The sequence below is a fragment of the Anopheles ziemanni genome, chromosome 2 (genome assembly GCF_943734765.1).
Source record: "Anopheles ziemanni chromosome 2, idAnoZiCoDA_A2_x.2, whole genome shotgun sequence".
Taxonomy (NCBI): domain Eukaryota; kingdom Metazoa; phylum Arthropoda; class Insecta; order Diptera; family Culicidae; genus Anopheles; species Anopheles ziemanni.
Genome location: NC_080705.1, coordinates 77,224,876 through 77,235,864, shown reverse-complemented (window position 1 = coordinate 77,235,864; position 10,989 = coordinate 77,224,876).

Sequence of the window (10,989 nt, the reverse complement as noted above, 5' to 3'; positions counted from 1 at the left end):
CTTCGGTAAATGAGAAATTGTTTTTTTTCTATTGTATAAAACGAGTTTTGATTTTATTTTCGGCGTTTGTTTTCATCCCAGTAAATTTATGTTTTTTGCACAATTGCATAGGTTTTTTTATGATTTCAAAAAACATGCATAGTATAATGTTTTATTTGTATCGTGATCTTCTAAAGTTTCTGAAGGAATGTAGGTTTTCATGTTTTTACGTGAACGAAAATTTTATGTTAAATTTATTTCAAGTATACTAAACTTCTTGCTAGTCATTTAACAACCGGATTGAAAGCACAAAAAAATCAAAGTGTACAAAGTGACAACAACATTAACAACTGAACAACGGACAATGAATGTTGAAAATAAATCCAACAAAAAATTCCTTTCTTCAACCAAAACCATATTATTCAATTTGATACGATGCCTTTAATATTTTTGAAGCAAAGTTTTCCTGTAATTAGTCACATATTAGATATTAACAAAACGAAAGCAATTGAAAGTAAAATATATAAGTTTACGTGGATAATGCAAAGTGGTAAGAAAAAAAAAATTCAAATTGTTGAAAAATTTGAAAAACAGATAACATTGTATTTATAAGTGATGGATTGTAATAAATAGCGGTTATAAGATAGCTAAACCTTTCGGCAAAATAGTAATAAAGATAAAACAAAAGCTGGCATTGACCAATTTATGGAGGAAAAGAGAAGATAAGAGTTTTTATGAATTGTTTTTTTTTTGTAATATTAGAGATGGAAGAAGCATTATTACTCCATTGCAAACGCGGCGTTAAAATATGTATGTTGAGTGCGTTAATACGAAAAACACATTAACGTAATGTTTAACACAAATTGCGCAAGCTATACAATTCGAACCGCCCATTCCATTCCCAGGCAAGGATTCTTTGAAATCTTGTTACGTTGCAAAAGCAGCTAGTGATGGAACACGATGTAGATTTCGGGGCGGGATTGTTCACGCTCTATTCCAGATATCCGATGTAATTGATGCTGCGACCCGGCGAGGCTTCGTGCTGAGGCCTTTGGTGATTACATTAATTGTTGCCCTTTTTATTGTTAGCTTTAATTTAGCTTGCCCATACCACGACCACGGCCGTGAAGAGTGTTTATCCGGGGGATTGTGGTGTGCGTTTGCGTCCTACCTCTAGGACAAATCCTTGCTCAGCAAAGGACAAACCTCGCAAAGGTGCGACATAAAAAGAGGAGGGCAACGCCGTTCCAACGGGAATGGAATCAAATCTTGCTCGAAACCTATCCGACCATTAACAGACCAAAAGGCAATGAAATAGGCAATGAGGCCGATATATTGGTTCTGACTGTGGAGAGTGCCTGGAAAAACGGGAATGGAGAGCACGTTTGCGTGTTTTTTTTCCTTGAAAAATTGGGCAAAAGTATAGAGAGCGCAAAAGTCAAACAAGGACCTCGATTAACGGGGAAAAAGAAATGTCGACAGCATCCTCTAGTGGCGTGACTAAGTGGGCTAATTTCACGCACCAAATTGTCGCTAATGCGACTCTTCGGGTGTGCGTGTGTGTATGTGTGGCTTGCTTTCACTGGCGTTTCCTTTTAGAACATCTATGCCACATCCTTTTGCTCTCGGTCGTGCTCATCCACGCTACTGGAGGTCTTTTATTTTTCCCCTGAAAGGTAGAGCTAACAATTTGAAAATTGGTATTGCCCGGGGTTTCACTGCCGGGGTTCGGCCGGCCTACATCACGACCCCCCCGAATCCGGTAGCTCATTCATTATCCCAGGTGTCTCACGCCTTTTCCCTGCTCGTGGCAGTCGATTGCGTGAGTCTGCAAGGCGACAAGGAAAAGCGAGATAAAAGAGCCAATTTTTGTAGACACAGTGTACGAGATGAGCCAAAAAAAAAGGTGCGCTACAATCGAAAGGTTCACGCCTTCGAGCCAGCTTTTGTCACCCGATGGCGTTCGGAGCCGTTTGATGTGGGTTTGCTATTGAAATTCTGAATGAGAACGTGTCCCGTTTAACGGTGACACCGATTAGGAGGGGTTGATTCCGACGCCGAGGATTGATCTCTTTCGATCGTCTAAAAGCTGCCCGAAGTCATTCTGCATTTGTTTTTCCCGCTCGTCTGCAGAATAGGAGCTTTCCTTTTTCTCTTAACAATTATTGTGCGACGTGTCCCAGCAGGCTCCTATCTATCGCTAAACGGTTTAGAACCGCACCAAGCACAGAGTGGAGGAGATTTGCAGGACACAGCCATTTATCATCATCTCCTAACCGATTAGCAGATGTACTCTCCCTCTCCCCCCTCGATGGTTCTACCCCTTTCGACGATTGTGTTATAAAACGGGTTTCGATGATGTCAACTTGCAGGACACGTGAAGGTGCGCTGACAGTTCGTGCGAAATTGGCGGCGCTAACAACTGTCACTAGGAAGGCGACGTCGTTGCTGTGAGTGTGGCGCGCCTACTTATACGAACGAATGCTGTCAGTCGATCGGCGATCGATCAAACTTCGCTGCCATCCGCCGAAGGAGGATGTTTTCATATTCCAAAGCACGTCCTATAGGGATGGTAGAGCTGAATGAGAAAGAAGCGGATACGAAGGATTGAGAAAAAAAGTAAAATAATTAAAAATGAAAACTAGGTATCGGTAGTCGGACAAAGATACACTTTTATAATTTGCATAACAATGGTTTATAATGTTTAAGATGCTTCAACTTAAACCTATTCATAATGGGATCTCATCATAATCTATTATAGAAGTGTGTCTGCTCCATTACTCTACAGAAAAATGAACTTATTTCATAACTCTCTTCCTCCTAAATCATTGGTGGACATGTGGACTTCAAAACGGATTCTCCATTCGATTTTTTAGCGATCCGAAACAATGTCACAATAACTCGTGTTGGAACCCATTCTTTACCGCCTTTGCGGCGGAAAAACATAAAAGGAAAACTATTCTTTCATAGTGCCGAAAAATTGTGCACAAGTGCGAAAGGCACGCCCTGCGACTCCACGCCTGAAGCAGCTCCGCATTCCGGAAAACATAAAATCCGAACCGAAAAGCTGTTAAAATCAGCGATGCGAAGGCCGCTAAATTGTCGGATGCTGGCTCGGCCCCTCGGAAGAAACATTGGAAAATCATCCGAACCATCATGCCCAATTAATGGTTGACGCAAAGATCGCGTCGAAGTGTTTCCGGGAGCCACATGGTCGGGACACCAACAGTTTATTACTCGTTAATGAATGTATGGCAAAGCCTTTATAATTCAGCCACATGTGGACGGGACCACCATCGGTGGCGAAGACTGCCGATGGGCGGTACAAGTTGAAACGAATATGAATGATCGGTTGCGCTTTTATGTTCCGGCCAAATTTCCGATTTTTCTTCAGCTGGTTTGCATATGTTTATGTTTTGTAAGGGTCACATTGACAAAACATGGCTAGCAATCCGAACACAAAAGGAAAACACGGTGAAGGAATAAATTGGGTTTCGAGGATGATTAATAATTTTCACGCATTCCCCAGGCATTTGGCAAAGTCCTATTTTTGTATATCTATGCATCATGCGAATTTTCAGTAGTTGATACAAGTTGTGAAGGTGTTGCGCCTGAAGTTGTATTCAAAATTAGTTTATAGCAAAAACTGGATACCTTAAATGCCAATATGATGATGAACGATCGGCATTGAAGGAAACATTATTCTCAAGTGAATAATTCAAAACTCAACGCACTTCCTTGGGAATAAGGTCAGGAATGTTTATGATTTTGCGGAAAAAAAACGAATTTAAACCTCTGCACGCCCTGATCGAACTTCGTTTAGGGGGCATTAAAAAATGATCAGCTCGATTGCGAAACCAAGAACCTGCCGAACGATGGAATCAATTTATAAGCATACGCAATCTGTGAGCGGAATTAAGCAGCTCCGGTTGAACATACCTGGGCCTCAGCACCCGCTAAAATAAATAAAAACTAGAGAACTCGAAGCCCATTCGGCAACATCGGTTACTGCACCTTTCATGCTTTGATATATCGGGTGACATATCGTTAAAAATCAATCAATAAACCAATCGTATAAATCTTAGGCGGGACGTGAGCTGTTGATGTATCGCAGGCCAGCGCGTACGTGGGTGGAAGGGTCGGGGCTGTTGAGGGTGCGGGACCCAACTGACTGACTGGCAGAAATGTTGCAAATCGTGAGAGCATTTTTGGAGGAAAGATTTGGTGGGATTCTGAATCGATTAAGCGGCAGTATTCGGTGTGGTGTGTATGGTTTAAGTATACAATATTTGCATGATTCCTGGGTTTGGAAAAATATTGTTAAGAGTAATGAATGGTTTAAATGATTCTTAAAGTAGTGATGATCGCCTTAATATAATCAAAATAAAATTTCTTTTATTTGGTTATCAAATTTCTATTCACAATACGTATGAAAAAATTAAAGGTTAGTCTAATCCTGCCTACAATGATCCATATTCAGAGTAAGAAAAATCCCATTCTTCGGTTATCCAAAAGAAATGTTAAAACTAAACACCCTGGAAGAACTAGTCCAGAAGAAGAAAAGTTATTCGATGAGCTATGTAAGAAATAAACACAGAGACAACTATCAGCGGAAGGAGGAACCGGAAGTACGTAATCGATGTGGTCGCTAGAGGAAATCAATGGCAAACGATTCCCGGCCTGAGGGAAACTTGCTGCAGTCAAGGCCGGGAGAAAAACCGATGAGCGAACACAACGAAACGAAAAAGAAATGAAAAAGTGCTACGAGGGGAAAAATCGAACGACCAACGAACCAACCCGGGCGCACTAGCAAATAAAAAGGACATGCAATAAAATATCCCTTTGTCATCATACAAACTAATGACTCCGGACACGCCTCTCGAAGTTGCGGTGCCGCTTTTCCGTGCAGAGTAGAAGGGATCGTGAAAATTTGTGCATTATTTTTCTTCTAACGAATGTTGCTGGATTCAGTTTTACAAAAAAAGAAGAAGAATTTCTCGGGAAAAAAGGTCTTGGAATTAATCTTTGAAAGATGACATGTGTTAGAGTAACGTGCGTAGCCGGTAAGTTATCTGTAAAAAAATTCTAAAAATCTCTTCTGAATCATAATAAAAGATGCAGAATTGTTATGACCCTTTTTTCCCGAACAAAACATTTTCCCGAACAAAATATTTGTTGTATTTTCTCACACAATTGTGATGAACAATATATCGAGGTTCTTATGTTTTTGATCATTGTTGGTCAAGTCCAAAACACAAATGAATTATGCGTTCAAACATGAAAGAATTCGTAATAAAATTGTTATTTTTCGCTTTATGCATAATTATTTTACCAGTTCCTCCTTTCTTCTAAGAAACTTCAAAGAAAAATCCACCGACAAGGGCGCGTGAGCATGATTAGCGAACCAAGACAGCATTAAAAAAAAACGGCAGGCCCGTGATGGGTGAGTTAAAAGGCCGAAGTAGAAATAAAATAAAACCCGCATTTTTCTACCATTAGATGCATCATCGCCTTACCCTTCCCTCGAGAAACACGAAATAAATCCCAATCCATTCGCAGTAATTAAACAATTCATTCCGCTGGCGTTCGATGAATACCAATCAGATGCGAGCCCGCGCACGGTTTGGTGAATGAGTTGTTTGCCAGCCTTTTTGTTCACAAATCGTTTTCTAAATAGTTTCTGGCTGGCGTGGCTACTGGCGATTGTCGGCGATAATTCCCTGCCTGGTGGGCTGTCGACGGAATTTTAAGCAGCAGGACATGGTGATGTTGATGAGACTTTTCGGGTGATGCAGGAAGAAACGGGAACTGATTGAAACAGCAGCAAAACAAACCCCATATACGACGGATATGATTGCAACGTTGGCAGAACGGATAACGGCCCGCTGAAGCGTCTTGCTGTCTGACTTGGTCCACGCAAGAATGACGCCTTCTGCAGTGGGAAGAAAGGCAGCAAAAAAACATGACCAAATGCCGACAAAAAGAACGAAGTGGTCTAATCTTAGCCAGACATTTTTCACCGTAATTTGGACAATGTATGGCCATGATGGCGGTCGGCACAACAGGTAGGAAGGAAACGCTCAAACACGGCGGCGTTGATGCGTGAGTCGCGAACGAAATTAATTATTTCGTTAAACAACTTGATAAGCTTTGAAAGCCCACAGGAGTTGAGGAGATGCTGAGCGCTCATTCAAGGTATCATCGAGGATGTTTTGTGTTGTTAAAAATATTATTAATTTTAGTTCGAGTTTTTGTGCAAAACAAAATTATCATCTCAAAACAATTCGAAATGGGTATTTTTAACTAGTTGAAAGACATTTTCAAAGTTTGTTCAACCATGTAACCACTTTTAGAAGAGTTTCTTAGAGAGAATTCTATGTCATTCACAATGTATCGACATTTTCCAAACCCAATCAACGGCAAACCAAAACCTTCGCTCGATTGGCAACTCCCGACGAACATTCTTGCTCGAAACGAGTGATTTTTGCTGGTCTTGCGGTTTTCCCTTTTTTCTGTTGTTTTGCTTTCGTTGACTTAATTTTCCACACTGACCGCCCAGTTTTTCATTCTCCACCACCCTCCGGGTTGGACGCAGGCATAAATACATATTGGTTGTTTGTTGGTTTTTTTTAGTTCCTATCGTTCGGGAATGTCGCAATCGGAAGAACGGAGACGAAAATGGACCGTCGACCGTCCAAGTATCATCACCCACAAAACACATTCTGTTCGTGGCAAAACCGGGGGCAGTAAAAATAATAAAAAACGTCCATGTTCAGCAGGACGAAGTTGGGAAAATGTGCTGAAAATGTTTCTGTGGGCCGTCCCCGGGAGCGCTCACGAAGTGTCCAATCAATGCTGGCAAAGTGGGCCGCAAGCAGGGCAGTAAAAATGCGGTGGTGATTTTGTTATTTTATTTTTACTTGCGCTAGTTTGTTGCGGGGCATGTGGATGAAAAGATGAAACTTCAGAATTGGTAGCATATGGGACTGTGTGGTGCTGAGTTTACGGTTAACCTTAAGCAAATGGAGGATGCTTTTTTTGTTTTTCCAAATGTTTAACACTTTAAAAATAGTCCTGCTTTGTTTGTGCGAAATAAGCCCACAAAGTAAGATTTACAGATCAAAAGATGTTAGTTAACAAGAGAATTAGAATGCTTCTAAAATTACCCCAAGAACCACATTCCGCACTCAAGGACAAAGTTAGAGTAATTGTTAATCACCTCAGCACGATTCTTTCTCATTCATGTGAGATGATTGACGGGCGTTTCTAATTGCAACTCCGAGAAAAATGAATTTTAAACGTTCCTTCCGTCCCGCGTCTCGTTGCCGTTCTCTTGTCCGTGGAAAAGCGCAACGAAATGATTTCCATTTACGAATCAACACGCTCAACTGATTTCAGCACTGACGGCGCTGGTTAAGAGTGACACATTTCACAAATCGCGCGGCCAAAAAAGGGGGTTGGAAAATAAACTTGTCAAACATCGGGTCCATTTATCGTGTATTCGTTACACTGTTCCATGCTCGAGAGGATAGGGTTCGGGTTTTTCCTTTTTTGGAAACATTTAGCAACCGATCAAGAAGAGTTTATCAAAGTAGATTAGTTTTCCGATGGGGGCTAAAGTTTCAATTCAAAATTTAGATTGTAAATGGGGTCGCACGGTAGTTTTGTTTGTGAAAGACCATTCACTCTTTTTGGGGTTTAACAGAAATAAACAGGTTCTAATTGATAATGGCACAAGTCGATTGGTATTCGTACTAGTATGCCCGTTTCTAATCCTTCCCTTTCCTTCCCGTTTTCGATCACATATCTCGAGGGATCCTCCGGGAAAAGTCAATCCGGTTGCACTCGATTACCAACCAAACCGTTCGCCGCTCGCACCGTCATGGTCCGATCCTTCAACGTATCCTTTTCCTTAGCTCACCCCTAACGATTATGGTGCAAGAGCGCAAAGCACCGACCGTACCGTCGGTCGGCTGGCGAATAGCGGTTAACAATCGTGACGGAAATGTGAGTCGTATGCGGTGCCGCTTCTAATTCATTTATCGTGTTATAATTTTTGAGAGGCGGAACCGACGGTCCCGTAGAAGATGTGGAGGGGTCACCACCGAGGAGGTTATGATTAATATTTGCTCGTCCGCGATGATGATGATGCCTGATAGCTTTTTTGTTCGATCTTTCCATTGGGGGGTCCCTCGAGGCAGTGAAAGGTGTGGCGTATGCTAAGTAGTGAATCCGGTGTTCAAACTATGGGATAAACCATTATGATGGCATAGCTACTTCTAAGATATGTTTTTAGATCTACTCCGGTATCGACATAGTATGGAAGAAAGAAACATTTCTCCATCAAACCATAAGCACGTAGGCACCATATTTTGTCCACATTGTTTCCATCGTCACAACATTTGCCCACTATTTCATTCTATGTCACTCAATCTTCCCGAGCCCGCGGCTCGCTTCTCGGCTTCGCTGCACGTTTTTCCGCGATTCGGTTCGTTTCCGGAATCACAAATCATACCACAAACTCAACAAACAGTACCGCGCGCATCCATCGAAACCGCCCGGTCGACGATTTTACGAGGATTTCTGCTTCCTTTCTACACCTTCCTGTCTAGTAGCAGTAGCTGACTGCCGCAAGGGGAAGATGGAATGCACTAGTTCGGTCGTTCGTAAAAACCGATGGTTTGCACATAATAATTGCTCGTCAACCGACGTACATCATCATCAAGGTCCGGAACGAGCAGCGGCAGCATGCAGGGCAGTGGCAGGCAGTGGCTCGCACATTTGCTAGGGTAAAGTTGTGGCAACATAATCTGTATCCCGAAGCAGTAAGAAAATCAACACAAAAGGCAGCATCCCGAACCAAAACACAACCATTAGGACCCGATGAGATCCGGATGATTATGGTAGTAAACCCGGAGACTGTTCTGCGCACAAAGAAGTTTATGAATAATTTGTTCGAAAATGAGAGAAAAAAGAAAAATCCTCTGCTACATATATCCGCCACCGTCACTATATCTTATTCTTTATCCAATGCAAGCGGGCTTTCATCGCTAACGAGGCGTACGTTTCGCGGTAGACTGTCAGTTAGAAGAGTGATCAACCATTTTTTGATGAATACTTTGAATGCGAGTAATATTATCTATACAAAATGTTAACTGATTCTTTCTTTTAATAAAAAAGTGCTACTTGGTAAAATCCAGCATACAACATTACACCAAGCGTACGATTTAGATTCTTTTAGTTCTTAGTTTATTCACTACATCCTTTAGCTAAGTATAAATGTATGTTTTGATATGGTTACTCATATACGATAACAATGGCCCTAAAGATTTTTTGCGTATTATCTTGGTTTTTTTTTGTTGTTCATCTTTCTACACGCTATGCTGTATCAACTAACCAAAATTATGAATCTTGCTAAACAAACAAAAGACAGAACAGAAAAGGATCATTACAGATCGCGAGTGATACTACAATTTGGATTCAACTTTTGTGCGCTCCGTTTGTTTTTTCTTATCTTCCTCACTTGCCTACAGAACTAACATTACGTGTTTATTGGATATTCTTAGTTGTAATGGTTCATTCGTGATATTCTGGTCACAGATTTCAACGGGGGCTCGTTCTGTAAGAGGATTGTTTCAAACACGATGGAAGGAAAAGTTTGCGTTTGGTTTGTTTTTTTTTTCAGTAGCATTCAAATGGAAAAATGGAAATGTGTTTATCTATTGCTCTATCGGATCACTATTCGTATGACTTTTTGTCTTGTGCATGTCGCTAAAGGGTGATAGTTTCTCATCTTCTTCTTCTTCTTCTTTCAGCGTTTTCGATTTAAAATTAAACCATCTAAACTACAGAAATATTACAGTATGCAGAGTAAAGTATTCTAAGAAGAAAAACAAAACTTTGCACTCGCGCCCGTCCTAAAGCAGAATCCCTCGTATCGTATAACAATCAACAGGTAATAAACACTGTACGCCACTTTTTGTCTTGCCGATGCACCAATTGATTCATTAAGGAGAAACAAAGTTGGAAGCGGTAAATGTAAGTGAACGTTGCTCGCCTAACAAAAAAAAAACGAATGATTTACAAAAAGAAAAAGCATAAACAGAAACGAGAATTATGCTCTCTGCCATTACTGCACACACATTGTGGGAATGTTTCGTTTAAGATAGTTTTACCACAGATACTTCAGAAATGCAAATGATCGCCGAGCAGATCGATTTCCATTTCCTTTCGAGAGGTTCGATTAAATGTAAATATGTTTAAGCTACCGTACGGAGGGTGGGGTTTTTATGTTCCATATAGCATGATGTACATCACGAAAAAACACACCGTTTTCCTTTTGCTCCGCTGATAGAGTTCGTATCTCGTTTGTCAATTATAATACTATATTGCTTTAGGTGCGTTAGTTTTAATTGTATATTCTTCATTGACCATTGGTTTTGTTGTTCCGGGGACTATATGTGCTTTTCTTTCTCTTTAAGCTCTATCATCGTAACCCGAAAACAACTTTCCTAAATGCCCCCTTGTAAATGGGTGCCAGATCGTGTATGTGTATGTGTGTTAACAGTTTTGGTGCAAGATCATTACACCTAGCCCACCGTTGGATGTGCCATGTTCCTCGAGATTCATTTCTGATGTTGTTTTATATCAGTTAGAATGATCACCTTTACATTGTTGACGCAATACATGTTTACACATAGGAGATAGAAGGACGCGAAAGGGATGATACATAACGTTATCTTACGATATAAGGGAGTACATACAATTACTATAACAAATTACATATTCACCCATTTCTCTTTCCTGGGGATAGCACATTCCGTCTTGCCACGTTTATGCTTTTCTTAACAAAACAAACAAACCAACAAAAAAAAACGAAAACCCCCGAATCCTCTCCACCAGCTCTCCAGAAGCACCAGCGTTTGATGGAGTCTGTTAATTTTTTCGATTGTTTCGGATTTTATGTTTTCCTGTGCAGCTGGTGTGGGAGTTTAACGTGATCTGGAACCG